This window comes from Crocuta crocuta, unplaced genomic scaffold, assembly GCF_008692635.1.
Source record: "Crocuta crocuta isolate KB4526 unplaced genomic scaffold, BGI_CrCroc_1.0 scaffold807, whole genome shotgun sequence".
NCBI classification, from domain to species: Eukaryota; Metazoa; Chordata; class Mammalia; order Carnivora; family Hyaenidae; genus Crocuta; species Crocuta crocuta.
The window spans coordinates 98120-107256 of NW_027529481.1; positions in this window are offsets into that span (position 1 = coordinate 98120).

Consider the following 9137-nt stretch of genomic DNA (forward strand, 5'->3'; position numbering starts at 1 on the left):
GGAGTGAGTGTAGAAGAGAAGTGACATAGGCTTGTTGAAGAAAATAGGAAGCGTGTAGAAAAAGAACACAGGACACTGAACTCAGGAATTTTACCATCATAAGCAAAGAGGAGTTATTAAATGTTCGTCAGAAGGATATAATCCAATGTAATATTCACACCTGCAGGTGACTTTTCTGTTTAGCAAGACTTTAAATAGCTCAGAAATATAAAATGGCATTGTAAACTATTTGAGTGAATTTAATATAACCACTTTTAATAATTTTAAACTTATACCTAAGTATCTAACGATAGGTTTTGTACAGATGAGTCTAGTTTCTTCTCCTAATAATATATACAGGTAGTAATTTAAGAAATAATATAGACTCAATTCCTAAAAAGTGTTCTACAAAATATAAAACGTATTAAAATTATTATCAAAGTAATTAAAGTTTGGCATTGGTCCATAATCTTAGGTTTTTAGAGTTTTTCCATGACCTTTTTGGAGATACAGAATTAGAAATAAAGATCTCAAGGTCTCGTTAGGAGCTGACTCTTTGTTACACAATGCCAAATGTAACTTCCTATTATCTTGGAGTTTCTTTGCTTTGGGGAATGACTCCAGTAGCATAAGCAGATCATTAGATACTGTAAAACTAGTTATTTATCCAACTCCAGCCTACATCAGAAGGGAGAAGACAGGGATGGTAAGAAAAGAACTAGTAAATTGGGAATTTATTTGGAGAGAGAGATGTTAATGTGACAAGATATGTGAAGTAAAATGAGAGGACTGCTTAGAGATGTTATTTGTGTCCTTTAAATTTTTATGGGTATAAGAAGTATTTTTCTGATTTAAGCCTGAAAATGTCTACAGGTTTTAATAGCATGCAGCAGAAGAGTGACATGAGCTGAATGGGAAATAGACAGAACTTAAATCCTACAAGGCAGTTTCCTCTGGGCCAGAGCTGAATCTTGTGGAAGGAAGCATGGACAAAGTGATCTCAAGAGAGAATGTGTGCATGGTATAGACAGCCAGGAGCTAGACGCTGAGAGAACATGTCATAAAAGTCTTACTGGAAGAAGGTTCATCTTTACCAGAGAGCTAAAGGAAAAGTGGTTTCCAGTGATGGTTATCTTGGAGGAACCCCCAGAAGTACTTTAAGTCAGCAGTTAACACAGTGGTGGTTCTGACATCATATTACAGTTAAACTGACTATATAACACTACACTTGTGTTCTATAACCCATTACCCTGCCAATAAGTCTGGGAATAGATGTACTAATCAACTGAAATGCAGAAGACAAGCAAACCAAAGAAAGAAACTGAACTAGAAGTATATGAAGGCTGCTTTGACAGATTCAGGTCAAAGCTTCCTGAGAAGAGAGTCATTCTGAATGAAATGAGAGAATAAAATTTTGACATTAGACCAGACAGGACTTTTAAATACTAGAATGTTATTATAGAAGCAAAGGGATTTACTCAATATTTTATACAGTGATACAGAAGAACAATTCAACAAAAACAGTTGGAAGGTGTACAGAATAGAGTGAGTGAAATTGCTTTATCCTTAACTTTGAATCTACCAAATTTAATCAATTCTACCCTAGTTCATTTAATTTGAGGTAATATAAACTGTAATCTTCAAAATATACAGAAATTATATTGATGGATTAGGGTAAAATATAATGATACAGTATATACACCTAAGCACATAAAAATTTACAACCAGTAAAATGTGATAGCAGAGAAAAAATAATAAAATACTTCAATATGAAGGGAATGGTGAGCCTTTGAATTCTGCTGAGAAGTAGATTAAGAAGACAACTATTAGATTTATTATTTTACATGCAAGCCACTTTTTGCAAGGAATGCTGTTTTTAGATATGATTCTAACATATTTAGAAATGCTAAGTGTTGTAGCAAAGTAGATCAACAAAGTCATACTCAATGGCCAATTATTATCAGTAAAGCTGTCCTCCTATACCAAATATGGCTTAAAACCTTGGAAAACAAGTTTTTCTAAAAGAGTCAGGCAAGTATTCCTATTCTAAATATCCATAGATTAGAAATCAACGTTCTAACAATGTTTTTAAAAATTTAACTTTGTACAAAGAAAGTTCTTAGTCTCCTTTGGTAAACAAACTTAGACAGAACCTGGACTTTATTGTGACAAGTTATAGAATGTGTGAAGCTTTAACTAAAAATGTTGGTAACAGATATGTGAGTATTCACTCCCTTCTTTCCTTATCTTTCTAAACAAAGGTGAATAACTAGCCCAGAGTTCAATATTATTACTGCACTTAGTCATCAGCTTATCTAGTTTCTCTTTAGGTGTTTTCGTTAACTGTAGGTTGAAACCCGTGGCTTTTGGTTACAGCCATGATTTTAATTAAGCCAAAATCAAATGTATTCAGGACACACAATTGTATTTCATAAGTTGTCTTTTTTTCTCAGCAATATTAAACTGATCAGTGGCAGATGCAGATAAGGAAGATAGTTGTTTTCCACCATCCCTAAAGTGTTTCCACGTCAATGTAATCATATGCAGTAAGACTGCATAAAACTTATAGTAAGTAAGCTGGAAGATTGGGGAGTCCAAAGACTGGGTTCTGGTCACAAAGTGTTCTCAACACATAGGTCTTTTTGAATAATACAGATGTCTTGGTCAAATGGATATTTCGGTCACTTTAGGGAAATAACCATGTGATGGGGCTGATTATTTGAAATTAGGCTTGACACCATGAGACCAAATGTCCCATATGATCCTTAGTCTTGTCATTACCCTACATAATTTGTTTAGGTAAACTTCATGTGACCTCCCTTACAAAAAATAGGCAGCATCAAAAGCAAACTTGTTATCTGATAATTTGGCCAAGGTTCACATTGCCAATACCATTTATATAGAATCTTATATGGGAACATTAATTGAAAATGGTTTTATGGATTGATTCTTATTCATCAGATACAGGTAATAGAGCCCTTCATCTTATTTTTATTGGATGATTTTTTTTTATTCAAAAGATAACTTGAATAGTAATTCAAATTCCAGAGTATCTCCATGAAGAATCTCATAATGAAGTCAACTCAAGAATGGGAATTTTTCTCAAATAAATACAGTAGCCAGATTAGAGATGTTACAGATTAATAACTTGTGTGGCAGATTTTAGTTTACAAAGATAACTATAATACTCTCTCTTACCCTAGAAACTCTTCTGTATTATGTATTCCCCTATCAAAAATTAAAACCAAATCCAACCCTTGAATTCGGGTCGACTCTAGTAACTCATTTATAATCAATAGAATGAGACTGAAATGAAAGGCTAACTTCTGAGCTAAACCAACAGGAGGTGCACTTTCTCTGCCTCAGTCTCTTAAAGACACTTGCTCTACATATGTTCATTTCTTGCATGTCTTCTCAAAATTCAAATGCTATGCACTGATAAGCTCAGGCCACATGAAGACATCATTTGTAGGTGTTCTAATATATAATCTTCAGCTGAGACTAGCTTTTATTCATTCCCAACTGTGCACTGAGATGCATGAAGAAGCCTTCAGAAATTCTAGCCCACAATCACTTAACTCATCCCTGTATTTTTGATTCTTCCCAACTGATTCCCCAGACTCATGAGTAGTTTGTTGCACAGCAAGGGATAATTGAAATAGAATTTGGTTTCTCAAAATATGGTATCAATGTAATAAAACTGAAAAGATTTGGCATTGGTTTTGGGACTGGGTCATGTGGATAAGCCTGGTAGGACTTCAAGCAAAGGCTTAAGGGAAAGTGAAAAAAATATACATTACTCAGCTAGAAGAGAGAAGACCCTTGTTATAGAGTGGCAGAAAAATTAACAATACTATCACCTGTGGGAATATGGAAAATGGAAAATCTATCTAATAATCTAATTGAATTTGCTAAGGATAATTCCACACTTAATTTTAATTTTAATTAATTTATTTATTTATGAAAGACAGCACAAGCAGGGAAGGGGCAGAGAGAGAGAGAAAGAGAGAGAGAGAGAGAGAGAGAGGAGGACAGAGAATCCCAAGCAGGCTCATGGCTGCCAGCACAGAGCCTAATGCAGGGCTCAAACACACAAATCGAGAGCTCATGATCTGAGCTGAAACAAAGAGTCCGTGCTTAACCAACTGAGCAACCTAGGTGCCCCTCCATATTGAATTTTTAAAGTGCCATACACTTTCTTTTAGTTGTATCTGATAAAATACAAATAGAAATCAGCTAAAAAGGAACTTTAATTTTTCAAGCAAACTTTAGAAAATGTTTAGAAAAGAGAAAAGACTTGCTGAAGTTTGGGGGGGGGGAAGCAAAACAAAAAAAATTTTCATTTCCAGCCTCTTCAGACTACAAAAGAATTTCAAAATAGTTAAGAGACTCAGGGCTAGTAATTAGATCTACAAGGCTGTCAGGAAAATGTGGCCTCAGAGTAAAGATAAAGACAAGTTGTGCTAGAAAATTTCTTTGTTAAACCGTCCAAAAAAAAAAAAAAATCGAAGTGATGCCTCATACACTCTTTAAGACAAGCAGAAGTTTACTGACTTTCCTGAGTGTGCTCCTCTGAGGTACTCTCTGTTAAAAAGTTGACTTCTATTAAACCTTACAGATGATGTCCCACAACTGTCTTCTAAGAAGCCCAAAGTGGAAAGAATTTATCACAGAGATTAGTGCACATGGTTTTCTTTTAATGGAGTGGATTATAAACTGGCACATAAGAGAACTGGAGGTGTTTTAAAGAATTTTTCCATTTGAACTACAAGGGACAGAAAGAAGCATTGCAAAATAAAGAGGCCTCTGGAACTAAAAACATATATCCAGCTAGATTGTAGAATTACTGTGGAGCAATTGACCCCCCTTTCCTGTGACAATGCCTATTGTGATGATTCTGTGTTTGATTCAACGTCACATCTTGAGTCTGTAGGAGAAAGATAACTGATCTCTTTAGTTTGCCAGCTTTTGAACAGAGATAAGCCACTTGAGAAAAACTCAGCTGGAAGAGACTTCTGCTTAGATGGTGAGATCCTGGATTTTCAGTTAGTGTATTGGATGAGATTTCTTGGCTTTTCTGGAGTGGATGATTATATTTTGCATGTGGAGAGTTGTGAATTGTGACCAAAGGGTGTACTGGAACAGACTAAATTTTCCAGATCTGGCCCTAACAGTATCTGCTATCCCACCTGATCCTCTGCCATGGATCTTGCCCCTCCTCTATCAAGAGCAATACAATGACCTTTCCCTTGACTCTGACCATTACTTAGATATTTGTAATTAATGGCAAGTAGTCAAAGTGAAACGGCATGTCTTTGGGGGCTAGGTGAGAAGAGGCTGTTCAGCTTCTGCTTTGATTTTTCAACACGTGCTCTCACATTTTCCAGCCTTCCTTTAAGAACTGAGCTGCAAAATTCTAAGAAATGCAAGCCATAGGAGAGACCACATGTAGGTGCCCCAGACTCCAGCCTCAGCTGGGGTCTTTGAGTCATCCCAGCCTGGTTACAGATATGTTCCTAAAGAAGCCTCCAAATTATTTCAGGCCCCAATCATTTGTGTCCTCCCACTGTCTAATTCTGCATTTGAAGCTTCGGGCGTCATGAGGCACAGACAACCCACCCCTATTACGCCCTCTGTGAATTTCTCATTCACAGAATCATACACTTAATAAAGTGATTGATGTGTTATGCCCTAAAGTTTGGAATCATTTGTAACACAGCAATTGATAACTAAAGCATCAAGAAGCGATATTTGAGTTTAGAGTTTCTTCCCAATGTTTTAATAATTCCTATTTGATGTTATACTCATTCATTTGAGGATTATTCCAGGGGAGAAATATCTTGAAACTAAGCATGGACAAACTAAAGCCTAAAGTATGACAGAAAATAACCACATGGGAAGTAAGAAGGAATAACTGGAATTGACAAAATAGAGTTGAACCACAAGAACATATAGATGAAGGACTTATCGGGGCAGTGCAAGCTGTCTTCAAATACGTGGAGAGCCGTCATGTGGAAGACGGATTAGACTCACGCTGTAGAACTCCAGGAAGCAGAACTAATACTTCACATCGGTGGGTCCAGGAAAGCAGATACTATACCTAATAAGTGTATTTTTTCAGTAATCAGAAAAATAAAGTTGTGGACTGCTTTTTGAGGTAGAAACCTTCTGTAATTTTCTTTGAAGGAAGCCTGGATATTATAATCATGGTAATTTTCCAGAAAAATGTCTTATTTGTAGTAGAATATTGGAGTCGTGCTTTTAAGAAGCTCTAACCACAAGCTTGTGTAGGAGTCCGAAAAATACCTTAAATTTTTTAAGTAACCTGAATTCAAAGTTAAGGTTTGCACGACAGTTAGAAGACAGAGGAAACCATTTACACAAGTTTTCAGTGACTTGCACTTTCAAGGCCAACAAAATACCTATCAATTACTCAGTGTTCAATAACAAATTAAAAACATCCATATGGAATAAATTAATGGAACATCTATCATGCCTATGCATACAGGCATAATAACTTAAAGTTGAGGTGATTTTATTTTTATGTAATTCCATTTTACATATATATTTGTCCTTTGGTATGAATTGCCTCATTTTTCTGAATATTTGATGAAGCCTCCATGAACATAAAAAACATAATAAAAGAGGGGTGCCTGGGTGGCTCAGTCAGTTAAGTATCTGACTCTTGCTTTTGGCCCAGATCATGATCTCATGGTTTCATGAACTCAAGTCCCACAGCAGGCTCTGCTCTGACAACATGGAGCCTGCTTGGGATTCCCTCCCTTTCTCTCTCTGCCCCTACCCTGCTTGTACTCTGTCGCTCTCAAAATAAATAAGTAAACTTAAAAAAATAACTTAAAAATAACATAATAAAAGACAAAATACAAGTAGGTCTTACAGATGAAACAGAGAATAAGAATTAAAGGAAAGTTAACATGCAAGTATTCAGGACCTAACAGTTGAAACTGATTATAGACAGGTAGGGATCGAGGAGACTAAGAAGTGATCAAAAGAAACATCATAATATTCCTCATCATCACATCAGCATTTCCAATATCATTCTTTGAGGTGGCTGTTATTGATCATTTATTCTTACTACACAGTTCCAAGCATCTGCTGTCCATTATCTCTTTTAATCTTCAACTGATGTTATAAAGAAGAGAACTAACTGTGCTAAAAGTGTGGAGACTGCTTGGGATTTTCTCTCTCTTTCTCTCTCTCCCTCCCTCCCCCTCTCTCTCTCTCTTTCCCTCCCCAGCTTGTGCTGTCTCTGTCTGTGTCTCTCTCAAAAGAAATAAATAAACTTTAAAAGGAGAGAGAAAGATAGAGAGAGAATGCTAAGGGTTGGGGGTGGGGGGGAAGAGAGCTAAGGTTTAGAGAAAGAGTATGGCACACTTAAGGTTACCTAAGTGGATTAATTGGAAATTGAACCCAAACATTTTATGATGACAGAGCCCAGTTTATGATGTTATACAGTTTGCTGGTATAGATGATATCTGTACATTTTATGGAGGCTTTAGTTATAAAAGGGACATGGATATTTTACCAGTAATACTCCAAATCCTTCCCTGCTCTAGTTCACACTTCCTGGAATTCCACAGGTTCCCTTTGGTTCTTGATAAAATAGAAGGCATTGATGTTCTTCCTTTCTCTATGCATAGCATTCAGAATAATTGGCTAATATTTTTGGCTAATACATTAAATATAGACCTCCCTGATTTAGGGAATTGAAAAGCGATGGGCACTGTGGAGTTATCAAGAAAGAAGAAAGACCATGAAATTCAAGGGGAAAGAAAGGTTGCTTGGGACAAACACCTGCTATTTAATACTTCCCATATAAAAAGACCTGCCATATATATTCCAATGAGGTGAGGAACATAGAAAATGTTTACCTTCATTTTGGAAGCATAAGTCTTGAGGCCAGCAAGTTGACACGTGATTTACACAGTAGGTAGGTAAATTTGTATCCTCGACAAGGGTGGATATTGTTGGAAAAATAAGGAGAGAAAAGTAGCTGTTATTGATATAGATAAATAATCCTGAAATTGTAGAAAAAATCAAGGTGGATAGAGAGACGTTCTCAAAATTTCAGATGTAAATTGATCATTCATCAGAATATTTCAGTGAAGACCAGAGAGAATGTGCAGATATTTGAGCAGGATAAGAAAGTCAGATGGGGATGCTAGAAGCTGGAGAGAGAAATAAATCATTTGGAATATTTTGCTTTTGCTTCAGAGTGTTCTGAAATATTTCATACCATCCCAACAAAATTCTCTTAGGTGGAGAGAAATGAGAGTAAATCATACTCTTTTGTTAGTTTGGTATGACACTCCTGATACGAGAAAGTTTATGTGGGGATGCCAAATGACAGTTTATATAAAGACAAAGATTCATGAAGTTCGAGCTATTAGATTTAGTTGAAAAATATTATTTGGCAAGAAAACTTTATGTGATTTGCCTAGTCCAGTGAGTTCAAATTCAGCTTTCTATTTGAAGTTCAGATATTATAACAAAATTATGTTTTGGATGTTTTTCATAGCCTGAACAAACTCTCCCTCACGTGCAACTCAAATTTAGTGTGAACTCCAGGATGGGTAAACAATTTTAAGACACTAAATGTTTTAAATGTCTCTACTTAGGAAAGGAACTAAGATTCAAAAGTATTTATTTAGATATTTTTCTCTCCTGTTACTTTTTCTTGACCTCCTCTCTTCTTCCTTTACTGAAGCAGTTATCAAATTGCTATATCAAATACGTACATATTTACAGAGTTGGACTAGTTGTATAGGTAAAGTTTCTAAGATCTCACAAGCGAGTATTGATACCAATACTTCCAAGAGTAAGAAGAACTCAGATTTACTTGACTTCCTTTTTGTCAGGCATTGTGATATCTGCTTTCCATTCATTCTCTCACTTCCCACAGAAGTTCTATTAGGTATTTTCTACTGACATCTATCATACTAGAGATGAGAAATTTAGAGAAATGGAATTATCAATTAAAATTTTTTGAACAATTTAACTGGCTTCAGAGAGATTATCTCACTTGAATTGCTGAGCAAATCACTAGGTTTAGTTGCATTTGCCCCAATATGCAAAAATACATATACATCATGAGTTCTGCCATTTTTAAACAGTGGCATAGTGGTTTAAGGTGATCA